The sequence below is a fragment of the Protomyctophum bolini genome (assembly GCF_963924005.1).
Source record: "Protomyctophum bolini genome assembly, chromosome: 6".
Classification (NCBI taxonomy): domain Eukaryota; kingdom Metazoa; phylum Chordata; class Actinopteri; order Myctophiformes; family Myctophidae; genus Protomyctophum; species Protomyctophum bolini.
The window spans coordinates 3,091,949-3,100,554 of NC_137867.1; the positions used below are offsets into that span (position 1 = coordinate 3,091,949).

An 8,606-nucleotide genomic window follows, 5' to 3' on the forward strand; every position below is an offset into this window, starting at 1 on the left:
TGTTTTACTGCTGTGGGGAGCACATTGTATTTGTTGACCTGCTGTCACGATTGTATCCTTAACACAGTATGTGATGTTGTCAGAAAAACGCTCCTTAAACTCCTGCTCACCCATGGGTCCTACACGCTTTTTAAGATAATGTGTCAAATTCTTAGATAAACAGTCTTTATGGCAATGCACTTTAGCATCCTTCTGCTCGCTCATAGGTGATACAGCACTGTCATCAATACACTTGCTTGTTTGATATTCTGTACAATGTCCTACAATCACATCAGACATTTCTGACAATGAATGTTTAGCCTGCCTGTTTGCATGGTGTGTGCTGTAGACATCTGTGTTTGATGTTGTTGGAATTTCTATTCCAGCTCGTGGTGACAGGTCAATGGAGTCGGCAATAGTGACATCACTGTTATCCACGTCGTCACTGTGAAATCCTACAGGCATGAGTTCATACATGCATGTTGGTAACGTCTTAAACAACAGTTGGCACTCAATAATCCTGTCAATCATATCTTTCAATGTTGTGAATGTAATCATTACAGCAGTGCCTAAGTGTTGAGTATCTTCATTATATGGTAATCCATCAGGCCTTCTAGAGTGTGGGTCAAAGAAACCAAATTTTCCTGATCTGTTCCTGAACACAGCAATTACTAAACCAGTCATTACCAGCAATGCATAGTTCACCTCTGTTAACAAACAGCTAAGTCCTGCTTCTAGATCTAGGTACTCTTCTGCATAATTAGATGGAGGATCTCCGAATGAACCGTACTGGGAAAGATCATGATGCTTTGTTACATGGTAGTCATGGTCGCGGGCAGACACTTTGTCCGGTAGTTCATCTGTAGCTAGATGAGTATAATCAATTTTTTTCTTTGTTTTAGGTAACTGTCCCCCTTCGTGAGCTTGTAGATCGGCTGTTTTTTTTACTTTTGCATCTAACTGACACTTGACCTTTGTGTACATGCTGTCGCCCTTTTGCAATACAAGGTCCAGGTTTGCTGCTGTAATGTGTTCTTCCTCATGAAGGAATGCCAGAAATGTTAGAGAACTACAGGCACACTGCTTATTCCTGGAAAATACATCGTATTTAGTGCTGTTTTGACTATGGGATGCTTTAACTCTCGTCTCGTCAGATTGGCCTTTGTGTTGAATATGAGATGTCCCTGACAGATGTCCAACTTCACTGTGACTAACCTGTTTTACAGCATCAGTGTAGTACATTGGTTTCACATCATTGCAGCTGTGGGGAACATGCATTTGTTGACCAGGTATCACATCGTCAGATAATTTCAACTTGGACCAGTGTTGTTTTTTAGCTTGACTTTTTTTCCCTTTCCTCGGCATGGTAACGTTTGGTTCTTGTAGGCTATTTGTCACACTGGTAAACCTTAAATATTGCGTATAAGTTTGTGCTTTGCAATGTTTTTATGGTAACTTAATAGGGACTACGATATTCACAAATATCTTCAGAGAATGTAGTGATTGATACAGTAGGCTACAGTTCACTAGCAACTTGTTCTATAGACACCCAGAAAATTATGAAACAATTGTAATATAGGACCAGACGTCAACTGTAGTTTCACAGAATTCTAGGTAATATACCAGATGTGAGCTACTGAAAACCACAATGCAATCTCAATCACTGAGGGACATTCACTATAGTACCAAACAGAAGCAAGTGATTTGTCACACGTCCACTTGTATTATCTCACTTTCTAAACAATGTAGGCTACAACAGTATTAATAAGCAGTTTAGTTTAAAGAACTGTTCAAAAGAGGAAATGTGGTCAAGTTTGCAATTAATTTAAAAAAACGGGCTGCATTTAATGCAATACAGGCAATGTTAGACTAAACGATTAGTGCACCAAACAAATACCAGTCATTCATTAAATCAGTGTATCTATAAGGCAGTATAGACAGTTAATATAGATATGAACACTACCTTTGTAGATTTAGTATTTGATCAAAGATTAAACTAAATGTATAGGAATGTGGAAATGACCGTTTTGTTTTGAACCAATGAAATGTTTCTCAAATGTTAGCACAAGCAACAAACCTTCAAGTAGTGCTGATTAAATATTCAGTGATAGCTTAACAATATAGTGATGGATTAGGAAAATTATCTTGGTAATGTATACACTTAATATAGCAGTTGGGCTACTTCAGTTGATGGACCGCTGTTCAATAGAGTGATCACAGACAGGTCCACTTGTCAGAGCTGCAAATAGTTTAACTATCAAACAGAATTCTAAACAAGCCTATTGAACTACCATACATTTATTTTTACTCAAGTATATTTTACTATACAATGTATAAAGAAGCTGAACAATAAAGAGAGGTTGGCCTTGCTAGGAGTATATACTGTACTAATGTTAAGAGTATTTCTAAACAGTTTGTGAAATGTGTTTGCTTTGATGATCCTGGTCCAGTACGTAGTCCGGTCCTGGTTCAGTATGTAGAGTGCAGACACCAAGCTGATCGAGTTGAGGCTGCGTTCGGATCCAGATAGTGGATAGCCAGAAACAAATAATTTCAAAAATGAATGTATACGGAATGTAAAAACTATCACTCAGGAATGTGGAAATGGTGTTTAGGTGGATGGATGTTTAACCAAAACAAAAGGTGAATAAACAAAGATGGCTCAAAGGTGTGGCAATACAAATGTCTCAAAAAGCTGTATCCAAGGTTTCAAGGTTTCATATCAGGGTTGCATCAAAAGTTGTATCAAGTTTCATATCAGGGTTGCATCAAGTTGCGTTTCAGGGTTGCATCAAAACTTGTATCAAGTTGCGTTTCAGGGGTTGCTTAAGGGAGCAGAGCAAGATCTCTCAGAGTTGCTCCCAACTCTGAGACTTCTCTGAGCGAGATAGAGAAAAGGTAGAGACAAAAGACAGAGAGGCAGCAGGGAGATAGAAGGGTTTGGGGTGTTGGATTAAGAGAAAAACTGTATCCAAGGTTTCATATCAGGGTTGTATCAGGTTTCATATCAGGGTTGCATCAAAACTTGTATCAAGTTGCGTTTCAGGGTTGCGTATAAGGGGTTGCTTAAGGGAGCAGAGCAAGATCTCTCAGAGTTGCTCCCAACTCTGAGACTTCTCTGGGCGAGATAGAGAAAAGGTAGAGACAAAAGACAGAGAGGCAGCAGGGAGATAGAGGGGTTTGGGGTGTTGGATTAAGAGAAAAACAGGATCCACTGGAACCCAGGGTTCACTGCGCAAGGTTTACCTGAAAGAAAGAATATTCATAGTCACATTTATACAAGTATATCAGTAACATAAATGCATAATGTTGCTGTCGGGAAGAAACCTTGTGTTGTTTGCTAAAGCAACTAACTCCACCTCTCATGGAATATATAAAGTTACAACACAAACTGCGCTAGCATAAACAGTTTACAAAATCTCATTGCTTATACATCTTTCTTTGAGATTTACAATAAAAAATCCGATCTTTTGAAAATCATGAGATTGGAGCAGATTTCCGATCACCTGATCAGGTCAACCCTAGTTATTACAATGTTTATTTGCAGCAATTTGGCTAGCTGTTCTGAATCTTCCCCACAGGATTAATAAGCCTTATGTAGTCAGTTACTGTACTGTATAGAATATGCAATTGCTAATTACATCAACCATAGTATTCAATATTTAAAGTATAATGTGTGTTCCATCGTACAACAGTGGTGTGTGCTGCAAATAGCAGTTCTACAAGCTCAGAATGTGGCCATTTGGTCAAAGGGTCCCTAACCAAAACATCTGCCCCTCCACCATAAACATAAGTATGTTTTTAAGCTATAAAGCTACAAATTCACAAGTCACGTTGTGAGCTTGTCGGTCTGCTATTTTTGCTAATCATACAGGGCTTAAAGGCCTATTCATAGTGTGGATTTTCGGTGGCGAGGTGACCACCGGAGCTGAAATAGCGTGGAGCGGTGGCGAGTAAAAACAGAGAGTAGGGCTGAGGCGGTGGCCGTGGTATGCTCTTCACCGCGGCTCAGTGACGTCATGTTGTAGTTCGGTGGTCACCTCACCACTGAAAGTCCATACTAGGAATAACGCCTAAGTGGTTACTATGTGTCAAAATTGTGTGTGTGTGTGTGTGTGTGTGTGTGTGTGACATCACTTCTTGCATCTATATTCAACTTGAATACAAATATTGTGTAAAAACATCATCAGTGTTGATAACTAATACTTACTCAAGTGTAGGTCAACAGCAACCAGCTAAGTCTGCAGAATGAAAAGGAGAAAATCAGCAATTACTTAATTGTTCAAAGAATATTTTTCTTTTGTGTTGTTAACCCATTGAGATCTGGCACCAGATTCTACAATATGTCTTCCAAAACCTTATCAGTGGTTCTCAAACCATTTCATGTCAAGGACCCCGAGAATTATCTGTATTTTGCCACAGACCCCATCTGAAAATATGTTGTAGCAGGGACCCCCCCAGAAGCAAAGATTTGAGTTAAAGAAAACAAGCTACAAGCTCGTAGCGCAGCACTCAGAGCATGTAGATCTGCCATTTTTCAGGTAAAGTTTATAGTCATGGTTAAAAGCTATAGGGTGTACAAAGAGGCTCTACGCACACCAAAGTCCTTGTGGCGGTGCCGTCGCACGGGAGAAAACTGTATAGGAGATCTTGAATGAACAAGAAGGTGGCCGCACACACCAATAGCCAGAGTACCAATATTTATTCGGACAGCAGGTAAGACAAATATCCAACGTTTCGGCGGTTAAGCCTTCATCAGGGGGAAAAAAAAGCTATAGGGTGACAGAGATGTGTCCTCAGGTCTAAATGGGTTAATCATTTCCTGCTAAATGAGTAAAGTTCAATGCACACTGCTGCATATTTCTAACTAAATGGCTTACATTGTAACAGCTTGCATTGAATCAATCTGCTCCAATTTAAACACTTCACACAGTTTCAACCTATCGTTCAATTGGCCATCACTAACCCATTGCTATCCTCTGCGACAAAGTGGGTAGGCAGGAATGGTGTCATCTTATGAGTATTAGTGATGAACACTTAAAGCTAGGTTGACAGTTATTAAAGTAATTTAAGGCAGTGGTTCTCAAAGTGGGGTCTGGGTTGCGGAAACCCCCAGGGTTCCTTGAGGGGGTTCCCAGCAAAATAAAAATGTAAGCACTTCAACAGACTTTGGCCATTTGAAAATGGCAAATGAGCATGCAGGTCTGTTTAAAAAGAAAATTGTGTTCCTGGCACATATTTTCATACTTTTTTTGGGGCCCTTGAAATCAAAAAGTTTGAAAATCACTGACTTTTTTTTATATATATCTTTTATCCCACGATTTTGTAACCCATTTTTCACCCCTGTGTCAATCATCTAATGTGATCCTGGGCTCTACACACCCTCCGCCAACCTGGGGAGAGCAACGGACTTAACTCATGCTTCCTTCATGCTTTTGTGTCCAAGTTGCTCCTTTACACCTGACAGGGGGGAGTTTCCCTGGTTGGACATAGCGCGTGGAAGGAACACGTTATTCCAACCAGTTCCTTTCCCCTCCATCAGGCGCCCCGGCTGGCCAGGGGGAGGCAGTTTAGAGACCAGGATTACTGCATGTTTTTGTGAGGGTACCTACCCTAGGGGACACGGGGAGAACATGCAAACTCCACACAGAAAGGCCCTTTCGCCAACCCCGCCTCGGGTATGGGCACTGATGACGTGGAGGAGGAAACACGCCGCCAGCACCCACAGCGCCCCGAGCGGGAATCGAACCCAGGACCTTCTAGCTGTGAGGCGACAGCACTACCAACTGTGCCTCCGTGCCCCCACTGACCTTATTACTTAATATCCTAAAATACTAAAACGTCAACCACATTAAATCAGTAAGGCGCTGATTTCACGTTTACATTAAATATGGTTTGTATTCAATCCACTGGGAGAAAAAAGTATTGCACCTGTACTACCTGCATGATGCATGTGAATAAAACCTGTAAACCTCAGTAGATTTGTGATATCAGCTGGTAAATAACATAATGGTAATAATAATGGTAAATTGAATGTCACCCATTCACATCCCACATTGTGAGCTTGTAGATATATTTTCAGTGATTGACGATGCATACATCTGGGTTAAATCGTGAGGATTGTACAGTACGCAATGGCATTCCAATACAGTTTAGCGTTCAATGATTCTCAACCTTTTTAACTTCATGGAACCCCCAGTTTGATATGCATTATGCCACAGAGCCCCATTTGATCCAAATTAATCTATATCTCTGGGATCCCAATCTTCACTGTAAAATGCTGTGTCAATGTATCGCCCTGTGTGAAGTGTGGAAGAGAATGCAAATCGCACATATGTCTATTACATAGGTCTATCAAAGGCAACGGGAGGCGATATTGGCAAGCTTTCCCCGAGATTCCAGTGATGTTTGGTATCTGCAAATATTAAGCTGATACAGTTAATACTTACTCAGAAGGTAGGGTGGTGTCGTTTGATCTGCAGATTGAAGGAGATAGAGGAAATTATTCAGTTTGTAGTTGCTATACATGCAGAATTTGTATTAATTCATTTCCATTATTTTCTTTTTTAACCCATTGTGGCGGGAACTTTTGGTGTTGGCATTATGTTATGCTTTAGCTATTGAAAAATAGCAGATCTACAAGCTCATAGTGCGCCACCGAGTGGCGCGCTACGAGCTTGTAGGTCTGCTATTTTTGAAAAACCACTGACATAGAAACATAGCTTTTTCAGAAAACTGTCAGGATGTAGAAGACATTTTTTTAATCTAATGTCAGGTCAAAATGGGTTAATAAGAATTTGAAGGTCTTCAAAAACCGTAGGTTAGGTTTTAGAAGGCATTTTTAATTCAACAGTATAGAATACACTGTCTGATAACAAATAAAAGGCTAAACTTAAATGACCAAATCAGCAACATTTTCTGTGTGTTGCAAGTTTGTAGATCTGCTATTTTTACAATACTAATAATAACATTAGGCAGCAGGGGGGCCACAGCGTTCTACAGGGAGGGAGGAATAATGTGATGTTGGGTCACCAATTCACGTTTCAAGTTTTCACAATCTCCTACTGCACCTGTTGCATATTTGAAACACCTCATCAACACTCAAGTGACGTTAGATTTGTCTGTGAGCAGACAGTGGTAACAGTGCATCCCATGGAGAGTAGATTGACATTCAAGGGACCCTAAGGTACCGACCTCCCAAGTACAGAACAGGTAACCGAACTGGAAAATAAACTACACAACATGCCCATTTATCTATACTTACTCAGATGTAGGCAGGATAGTAATTTCATCTGCAAAATGAAGGAGATCAAAATAAGCAATTAATCAGTTGTTTATTTCCAATATAAAAAACACTGTTGAAAGTAAAAAGTCTATATTGCTACAGTACCAAAGTAAAAAGTACTCAATTGTTTAAAATTAGCCAATCTACAAGCTCACAACTCACCGTGATGCAAAGGAGGGGGGGGAGAGAGAGAGAGAGAGAGAGAGAGAGAGAGAGACAGAGTTTAGATAAAACCATGACATACAAGGTGCTATGACAAATGTACAAGATGTCATGGTCCCCAAATTGACACTAATTGACCCCCAGTTGAAAAGATACAGGGACCCTGGACCATAAGAACCCGTTTAATTTCAAGGACCCCCAGTTTGACATGCATATTAACTACATTTAATGTCATTTCTATCTCTGGGACCCCCAATTCATATAAAAGGATTGTAAGACTCATAGTTACAGACCCATAAGGGTCCATTTGGTTCCTAACTATCATTTAGCTGGGGACCCCCTTCAACTCAAGGACCTCTAGGGGTCCACGGACCCCACTTTGGGAACCACTGCTATAGCTGTTCGGAGTTTGGTAGATTAAGCCCTCCGAAGGGCTAAGAACAGGCAGCACACACGGGCATGACTCGTGTTAGTCAATTTATTGATATGAAAGACCACAGGTCATAAACCTGGAAGAAAGAATAAAATAAAAATGGCATTACCATAACATTCGTTCGAATATAATGCAACAATTAACAAATAAGCATCACAGTATGTTATTGTAATTGACTCTCACAAAATATAATATAGCTGTACATTCTCCCAGAATATACCTGCTGAATATACTTGTAACATAATCTTACAGCTCCTCTCATTACTGATACAAAAGTGCAATATAAAGAAAACCAGCATCATGCATACATTCCCTATATACACACAAGTAGCCTACATATAACCAAACCACATATGTACTGCGCATACACTAAATGTGTATATAAAGCAGCACAGTAAAGCAGCACAGTAAACTCTGTTAATACAGCGAGCTGGATACAATAAGTATATAAACTATAAACTGCATTTCCCAGAATGCAATTCCCAAAGTGCCTTGCGCAGATCGCACGCAGCACGCACGCACTATGCCAGCCGGCCGGCACGATACTAAAACATTACCATGGCAACAGAGTCCGTAAGTTAATATACTGACGTGACACTATATGGACGTGCAAACACCACACAATAACACAGGACTTCTCCACCACGCTACAGTCCGCTAAGCGTCCCGACAGAGCAACCTGTCAAAACAGCCAACGCTGGCCACAGCTAAACACTAGCATTGCTACATAAACATTGCACCCCGTGC

General features: G+C 40.4%; 1 long non-coding RNA gene across 1 annotated transcript; it reads right to left on the bottom strand.

Annotated features, from left to right (window-relative positions):
• Positions 1-1,799: 1,799 nt before the first annotated feature.
• LOC308317756 lies at positions 1,800-6,542 on the bottom strand. Its single transcript, XR_013964298.1, has 3 exons — positions 6,429-6,542; positions 4,190-4,220; positions 1,800-3,225 (listed from the first exon to the last, which is right to left on the bottom strand). It is a non-coding gene; the product is annotated as an uncharacterized lncRNA (long non-coding RNA).
• Between the last annotated feature and the right edge of the window lie 2,064 nt (positions 6,543-8,606).